A 9,523-nucleotide genomic window follows, 5' to 3' on the forward strand; every position below is an offset into this window, starting at 1 on the left:
TTGAGCATCGACCTATGGACCAGGAGGTCATGGGTTTGATTCCCGGTCAGGGCACATGCCTGGGTTGTGGGCTTGATTCCCAGTGTGAAGTGTGCAGGAGGCAGCCGATCAATGATTCTCTCTCATCACTGATATTTCCATCTCTCTCCTCTCTTTCTGTCTGAAATAAATAAAAATATATTTTTTAAAAGAAATAAAAGGTGTTTTATCTTACATTGACTTCATTTCCTCTGAGGAGGAAACATTGCTTATTTTGTTGCTGAGCATAACTGAGAGTGATCAGTTTCAGGGAAAGTGTAAAACAAAGTTTACTTAATTTCTGGCTATACAATAGATATAAAACTTTCTTCAGGAAAGAAGTTCAGGTTCTTAATCACCTTTGAATAACCAGTTTTACTCAGGAGGCCATAAAGATATGCAAAAATAAAAATTTGGACCAGTCTACAAAGATAACAATATCAATTACTCCAGGCAAGAAAATTAGCACACTTTTAATATATTAATAGTCCATAGGCAAGCCTTTAAATTTTAACGACAGCATATTTGGCTTTTAAATATTTTTTAAAGCTTGGGAACTCATTGTGATCTTTCATTGCCCTCTGTCACTGGAGTGCATGAAAATTGAGGCATTAAAGGGAATTCTGTTTACTTAGAAGCAGGGCAAATCTTCATTCTGACTCTGTAGCAGTGTCATTTGTCACCTGTGACAATAAAAGAAACGAGATCAAGGCAGAGTGTGAGTACTATGAGGGATGCTCAAGATGCACTGGGGTGTGGGAAGAAAAGATTCCAATTTCTATTTATGTTTATTTTTTCCAAAAACTAGAAAAAACCTAAGTTTTTTTTAAGCCTATACATATGCCCTGGCACTGGCACCTTCATGGGGCCTGAACAGTGTCTCGTTTCTTGTTTCATAAGGACCTGAAGGAAAGCTGGAGTTCCTCAAGGGTCATGGTCACACCTTTTTCTTTTTCTTTTTTTAAAAATCTTCACCCAAGGATATTTTCCCATTGATTTTTAGAAAGACTGGAAGAGAGAGGGAAAGACAGAGAAAAACATCGATGTGAGAAAAACACACTAATTGGTTGCCTCCTACAAGAGCCCCGACTAGGGCCTGGGCCGCGGAGGAGCCTGCAACCAAGGTATGTGCCCTTGACCGGAATTGAACTCAGGACCCTTTGGTCTACCGGCTAGGGCGACACCTTTCCTTTCATGCGTAGTACAGCAATGGATAGCTGTGCGCATGTGTCAAATAAAGTAGATTACGGATGGTGCTATCTAGTCCTCACTAAACTACTCATCACAAAATGCACACGTTGCTTAAAGAATATATCTGCAAATAAATTGAGAGTAGAATGTCAATAATAAGGTAAGAATAAATGGATGTGAAGAAAAAGCAGCAGTGACAGCTCCACTTCCAGAACTATCTCTTATTTTAATTTTTTTTCATTAAGACTATTTTTAGAACACTTTAAAATTCACAGCGAAATTGAGAGAAAGGTACAGAAATTTCCCCTGTGCCCCTTGTCCTCACACAAGCATAGCCCCACCACCAGCACCATCCTCCACCACAGTGGTGCATTTGTTACAGCTGATAAACCTACAAAGACAGGTCACAATTATTCAAAGTCTATGGTTTACACTAGGGCTCACTCTTGGTGTACATTCTATGGGTTTGGATAAATGTATGACATGTAATCACCATTATGGTAGTATATAGAACAGTTTCACTGCCCTAAGCATCCTCTGTGCTCCTCCTATGCATTCATCTCCCACCCCTCACGCCCCTTGGCAACCAATGATCTTTTTACTGTCTTTGTAGTTTTGCCTTTTTCAGAATGGTTGGAATCGTACAGTTTGTAGCCTTTTGTGATTGGCTTCTTTCAATTAGTAATATGCATTTAAGGTTCCTCCATATCTTTTCATGGTTTGATAGCTCATTTATTTTTAATGTTGAATAAAATACATTTAGCACTAAATAATATGTAGTATATAGTATATAGTATACCTATGGTAATCTATATAATAAAAGGGTAATATGCTAATTAGACTGGGTTGGCTGGACATCTTCTGGTCATCCAGTTCTACTTCTGGACAAAGCCATGGTGGCGGTGGCCGAGGCAGAGGCAGTTAGGGGTGATCAGGCAGGCAGAGTGGTTAGAGACAATCAGGCAGGCAGGCAGAGTGGTTAGGGGCAATCAGGCAGGCAGGCAGGTGAGCGGTTAGGAGCCAGCGGTCCCGGGTTGCAAGAGGGATATCCGACTGCTGGTTTAGGCTCGATCCCTGCAGTCGGACATCCCCCAAGGGGTCCTGAATTGGAGAGGGTGCAAATGGGGCTGAGGGACCCCCCCACCCCCGTGCACAAATTTCATGCACTGGGCCTCTAGTAGCTATAATAATAAAAGCATAATATGCTAATTAGACTGGTCAGAAGTGGACGACCTTCCGGACAAAGCCGGGGCTGCGAGGGAAGCCTGGGTCCCAGGTGACAGCTGGTGGCTGGAGGGAAGCCCGGGTCCTGGGTGCCAGAGGGAAGCTGGTGCCAGCAGCTGGGGGAAAGGAAGGCCTACTCTTGCACGAATTTCGTGCATCGGGCCTCTAGTAGCATAATAATATATAATGTGTCTGTATATACCATAATTTATTCACCTACTAAAGACATCTTGGCTGCTTCAACTATCTATCAGTAAAGTCACTAAATAGTTATGCAAATACAAATTCATACATATTGTCACTAATTATGACCCTCACTAACTGTTTAATGTCTTGGGATGTTACCTAATAAGAGTACAAAATCATCATGATAGAAAAACAGAAAATAAAAATGACTACAATCTTTTTCATTGATTTAAAATAATGGACTATTCAATGTAATATTCTTGGTTTCATTTTCCTTTATTTTTTTTAAAAAAGCCCCTAAGTTCTATGGCTTCCAGGAAGCATCAGAGAAACAGAAGTGCCATTTCTGTACACTTTGTAAAGCAACACCTAGATGCACACACTGCCGCCAATGCTCCAGCGCGCTGCTGATCCGACTGTGACTGCCTGGCCTCTGCCGCACCTGTGGGCTGAGATGGGGCTTTAAGGCGCTTGTTTCCTGCTTAGTGGCACTGAGCACAGACACAAGAAGCCCTCACACCAGGCACAGCCCTGGCCTAAGTGTCCACACAGGTGGCCGCCCCAGGCTCCCGGAGCAGGTGCAGCAGGAACACCTGCGGGCACGCCGCCCAAGTATTGGTGCAGCATTTTGGTTGGGGTGCCGCTCCCATCGCGCCTTCCCCTTTGGTTTGGGGAGGCCCAGGGTGGGCTCACCCCTGGCAGCAATGCCCCACAGCGCCCCCTCGAGAAAATGGCCTTTGGATAGAGGGAGATGAGCTAGACTTTATGACACTAATGGGGCGGCCGAGCTGGATGGAGTGGTAGCCGGGATCTCCAGGTCACACTCCTCACTTCAGCAGACATAGCGGAGAGGCACAGGGCAGGCGGCCGCTGTTTTCTTTTCCTTAAGTTAATGCTCTTGGAAGGGATGACCAGACACAGGTGTAGAAATTTGGGCCAAAGTCTTATGTGAAGAAAGTAACCCATGTGGGGGTGAGCAGCTCTGGGCCACGCTCTATGTCTTAGCTCCTCCAGGAACCACAGCGGATGGTGTGGGGAACCACCGCCAGGTCACCTGGGCCTCTGCAGTGATGTCCTCTTTCTCCTCTAGAAGAAACAGCAGCTCTTGGTGTCACCCGCCACCTCTCCCTCTGCAGGCGCTGTGATGGCCGCTGGAGTGCCTGGCAGTGGGGTCATTGGCATTCAGCTCCCCACTGGTGGAATTCAGCGCCTGGTTTTGGCAGTGTAGCGGGGCTTTGTCCCGAGGCGGAGTTTGCCCAGGTGGGTCGGCATGAACTGAACCAATGGGCTAGGCAGGGGTTTCCCGCCCAGTCGTACTCTTAGTGGAACGCGGAGCCGCTGCGGTGGAAAAGGTCTGTGAGGAGCTTGAGCGGGTAGTCGCAGTCCCGCTCCTCCAGGCAGTCCAGGCGCAGCACACAGAGCAGGTACATGGCCACGGCACACGGCGCAGGTCCGCGGTCCCGGCACACGGCGCAGGTACACGGCCACGGCACACAGCGCAGGTTCGCGGACCTGGCACAAGGCGCAGGTCCGTGGCCACCTCCTGTGGGCAGCTCTCGCAGAGCACCTCAATGGGCGCGGCCCGCTTGGTGTCCCTGATCTTCTGGCCGCGCTCCTGAGCGGGGTCCCTGAGCCCCTGCCAGGACAGGCTGCCACACAGGCAGCACATGAACAGGTGGCCTAGCGCCCCCAGGTCGTCAGGGCGCTCTGCTCCTTGCCCAGGTGAGCATCGATGCTCATGGAGCGCTGTGCCCATCAGGCTGTTGTGCGCGCGGTAGGGGATGTGCTTCTTGGTCTCTGGGTCGCTGTACTCCCCGGCCAGGCCAAGTCCATGATGTGGATGGCGTGCTATCGCCGCTGCCTGGCCGCCCCGCCAGGGAGTTCTCGAGGCTCTTGATGTGCACACACTCCATGCGTGCATCAGCTGGACGGCGACCATGAGCACAGTCGTGAGCGTGAATGTGCGGTCACACACATCGAATGGGTCCTCCAGGCTGGGCCCGAGCAGCTCCACACCAGGCCTTGTCCTTCCCGCGGGCCAAAGTGGAAGACCTGAGGGACCGGCTCTGCGGAGCTGAGCTGCCTGGGGAAGCGGTGTTCCAGGTGCAGCTGCGGCCCGCGTCTCGATGGGCTCCAACCTGACAGCCACAGATTCATTTGTGTAGAGATTCTTTCCTAGCAGAGCTCCCCAAGTTGCCACAGCCTATCTTCTTCCCGACCCGGGAGTTGGGGCCCGCCATCAGGACCCCTGAACTGGTCCCCGTGTTCCCGACGCTGTGCTGGTCCGGCCACCGGCCTGGGACATTCCCCGGCCCTCCTCCGGCTCCCCTTTCCCTCCTTTCTTGTCAAAACCCGTAAGTTTGTGGTACCCTGGCCTCTCCACGGAGACTCGGCTGCTGTACAAACCCCGGGTCTATGGAGACCTGAGGCCACGGGGGGCTCTTAGGGGCTAGAACACCATGGCGCCTGGCCAACTCCTGGCTAGTGAGGTGTGGGTACTCGCGGGGCCAGGCCGCGGGACTCAGCTCGGTGGCCTCAAAGTCGCACGCAGGGGGAGGACACATTCTGCTGACAGGGCCGCCACCTCAATCCCACCTCCCAGCTCTCGGCCTCCGTCGTGGCCCAGTGGCCGATCTGCCGAGCTGGGTGGCCCCGGCACACTCAGCAGCGCGAGTGGGTGCCTGCTATGCCCCGCTCCCGTACTGCTGGCCTCCGCCTGTTGGGCGCGGGCTGTCCCTGCAGCATAGCCGCGGACCTCACATACGCCACCGGCCTTCAATGTAATATTCTTAAAAATCTTAATAAGTGTAATGGAAAGCACTTAAAAGCCTCTTTGGAGCTTTCTTAGTAGGGAAAAAAAAAAGTCTTCATACCATGGGGAGAAATACTTGTTCTTTCCACTGCAATAAATACAGCTGAAATAATATATGGAAAAATATAGTGACAAGGCTTTTAATACCATTTATACTATGACAAGTCCCAAATTTATATTTCCATTTTAAATGCCTCAACTCCAGACTCTTATAAGCGGCTGATTTTTTGACACCTGCACTGGGATATTTGCAATCCTCTCCAATTGAATGTGTCCAGACTGGGACTCTTGATCTTCATCCCATGGCCCATCCTGTCTTCTCCACCCCTGTAAATGACTATTACATTTTCCAAGTGCTTAGATTAAGAAACCTTGTAGTGCCCTATCTTCTTTTTCTCTTACTCTATATCCAAATCCATCAGCAAATCTACTTGAAATGTATCTAGAATCTTATGATTTCTCACCCTATCTGGACAATTGAAATTGGTCCCGCATTCCTGTCTTGTCACATTGCAGCGTGTTCCCCACGATGTGGCAAGAGACATCTTTTTAATCCTGTCGGATCACGCCACGCTCTGCTGCATACCTCTAATGGCTGCCCATCTTGGTCAGAAAAAAATCCTCTGACTCTGGTCCTACCATACCCCCTGCCTCAGTGCCTTTTCTCCTGCTGACATACTCTTCCCCCAGATACTCATGGCTTTTACCCTCACCACTGTCAGGCCTTAGCTTAGATGTTGCCTCCTCACATTTGTCTTCCTTCTGACCTGAAATGGCTCACCCTATCACTTTCTATTCCACTATCCGGTGAACTTTTCTTTAGCATGCCTACCCCTAACATATATTTGATTTTTAAAAATTTATTTATCATATATCTTTCTTCACAAGAACACAGCTCTGTGAAAACCTAATTTTGTTCATTACTTTCTTGGCACTCAGGACAGTGGGTGGTTCATACCAAATGCTCAGTAAATCATTTTTGAATGATTGAATGAAATGAATATTCAGCTGTAAGCCAGCAAATACTGCTGATAGATTCCAAAAAAAACCTTAAAGAAACAAGTATTGAAACAAATCAAGTAGTGTTTGCTACACAGCTGAGTGAAGTACAGAGGTAGCTTCCCCTTCAGTAATAAAGCATACAAAGTGGTATTCTTCCGTGAACCAATTATAGAAAAACATGCCAGAAAAGCTGTGATATAACTATAAATAACTTTATTAGAAACAATGTTCTAATGGAACAATTGTTTAAAATAACATTTGATGGAATGGCTGCTTTGACTGGAATATAAAGAGGACACTGGTGTCAGGTTACAGGAATAACTTCACTCTTGAAATTTACTGTGTAGTAATTCATAACCAAACTAATGCTGCAAAGCAGGTGAAACCAGAAGTGCACAATGTGCTAGAGGTGATTATGAATTTGATTAATCTGATTTTAACAAGTGAGAGAGCTGTACAAAGTGCCAACATCTATGCAGTACTTTGTCACAGGATGGACAATGACCATAAAAGTCTTATGCAACACGGAGTTTGCAGTAATCTCTTTTTACAAAAGGACAAATGTACCAAATTTGCTGACCTTTTCTTGTGACAAGTGGATGTTAGCAGTGTGCTATCTGAGCACCATATTTTAAAAAGGAAAAACAAAACAATTATTTTTTGCCTTCATAAAAAAGATGGTGTTTTAACAATATGAGAATTTTATGAAAAACAATTAAATGATATGTAAAGGGCTCATAATAGTGCCTGCCACATAGCAAGCACCCAATAAATATTGGCTATTACTATCATTATATCTCCTTCCCCAAATTCTTCTCTATACGTAGATTACAATCCTTTTGAGAGCAAGAAATGGTATCTGATCTTTCCACATCTCTCTTTTTCCTTCCTTACCTGCACTACCAGGCACAGTGCCTTGCTCAATTCAGTTCACCTGAACCTTTTAATTAACATATTTATTGATCATTATTATGGACAAAGCCCATCCACAACTGTTTTGAAGTCTTTCACCTAATTTAATCCTCACCACTATCCTAAATTTTAAGGACTACCACACCCATTCTGTCACCAAAGAAACCGAGGTTTAGCAACAGTAAGTGCAGAGTTCACACAGCCAGCTGGGAGTAGAAACAGGGTCCCCGTGTAGGTGCTCTGACTTAGAGTTTGTGCCTTTTCAATACCCGGTGCAGCATGAATGTTTCCTCAGACATGATCACCTGAGGAGGTTGTCCTTCCTTAGAGTGAAGGAAGTCCAATTTCGGACCCACTTTTTGGAGACCTGAACACATTAAAACTCACTGAGGAAACTGAGCAAATGGAATCCTTGTTAGTTCTTTTTTTTTTTAATATATTTTATTGAATTTTTACAGAGAGGAAGGGAGAGAGATAGAGAGTTAGAAACATCAATGAGAGAGAAACATCGATCAGCTGCCTCCTGCACATCTCCTACCGGAGATATGCCCACAACTAAGGTACATGCCCTTGACCGGAATCGAACCTGGGACCTTTCAGTCTGCAGGCTGAAGCTCTATCCACTGAGCCAAACCGGCTTTGGCATCCTTGTTAGTTCTTGAAGAAATATTTTAATCAATTTATTTGGCACTATTCATAGATCACATGCTATTTGGTAAGCATTCCATTATCATTAAGGAGCTAATGGACAGTTAATTGAAGGAATTACACACTTAACTAATTTGATGACTTTTAAATTTTGCTTAGATTGGGCAGAGAGAAAATGGCGGAGGCTTAGACGGACGTGTTGGTGCTTTGTCCCGGATCAGATGGGGGCGAGCAGCTGAAACGGGTAACAATCAGCCCGATCAAGCTGGGGAGGTTCAGCTGAGAGACAGTCTGCAGCCAGGAAAGACAGAAAACTCCTAAAAAATGCGGATGGTTGGAGATTGAGGCTGAAACCTCCCTCTGGGCGCCAGCGCAGCGGCGGGACCGCGCCATCTCAGGCAGCGTTCACCGGCATCCAGAGATCGGCTACTAGCCCGGCGGCTACTGACCCGGAGGCAGCGATTCGCAAACAGCGCGACTGCAAGAGCCAAGGGGAGACCTGCACCCCTCCACGGAAAGGTTGGACTTGCCTCGAAGGTACGGTTCGCAGTTCAGGTTGGAGCGAGGAACGCGCGCGCGGGCACCGGGGAAAATCTGCATCCGCCAAAATCCGCGCTCTCCAAAATCCGTGCCTCTTGCCGGGGGCTTGGGCGCGCGCAGACACTCCGCGCGGTTCTGGAGGGTGGAACCCTGCGAGTTCCAGCAGCTTCCCAGGCTCTTGTTCGCACACTTCCTCTTACTTCTGTGGGTTTGATTGTTGAGCCCAGTGCATGTGAGTGCCCAGTTGGGGTCACTAGCAGAGCTTGTAGGGGAAGATTGTTTTTGGGGAGCCTGGGAAACAGAACTGGGAGTGGCGCTGGGGGAACCACCTCTGGGCGGAGCTGGTTCAGGTACAATAGGCAGCTCCTGGTCGGAGAGAACTTATAGCCTCGGAGGTCAACCCAGACACACTGCCACCCAGAGGCAGAGCCACGAACTGACTCCTCTGTAAATACAGATAAGGCAATAAGGACTGTGGCTTACAACAAGGAGGAACAGTGTATCAGAGGGAAAGTCAACATTCTCCTGAGTTCCCGGCGTGCCAATAAGAAGAGTAGAAGATCTGAAGCACCTGCATTACTGCACATTTTTATTTTTATTTTTTTAAATTACTTTTTCTCCTTTTAACTAAGAAAACATTTTTTTTTCATTTTTCTTTTTTCTCCATCACCCGATTTTGCCCTTTCAGCTACTACATTTTTATTTTTAACTAGTATTATTACCGCTACCATTTTACCATTTTTTAAAGTGTCATTTTATCTTGTCTTTATTTTATTTTGGGACTAATGTTCTCCATTCTATTTTCATCGTTCCTTTAGCAACATTTTTCTCTACCTCAATTTGCCTCTGTGCTAAACAATCTTCCCCACTTTCTCCCTTTTGCTGTCCTGTTTCTCTGACCCTACTCCAGCTTTAGATCTTCCCTATTCTTTTTATCCTCTGTCAAAATTTAACCCTGCTTAAATATCCTATGTCCAATCCCCTGTTCTA

At 47.0% G+C, this 9,523-nt stretch overlaps 1 pseudogene; it reads right to left on the minus strand.

Annotated features, from left to right (window-relative positions):
- Positions 1-3,669: 3,669 nt before the first annotated feature.
- On the minus strand, positions 3,670-5,364 carry LOC102425086 (annotated as a pseudogene).
- Between the last annotated feature and the right edge of the window lie 4,159 nt (positions 5,365-9,523).

This window comes from Myotis lucifugus, unplaced genomic scaffold (genome assembly GCF_000147115.1).
Source record: "Myotis lucifugus unplaced genomic scaffold, Myoluc2.0 scaffold_7, whole genome shotgun sequence".
Lineage (NCBI taxonomy): Eukaryota > Metazoa > Chordata > Mammalia > Chiroptera > Vespertilionidae > Myotis > Myotis lucifugus.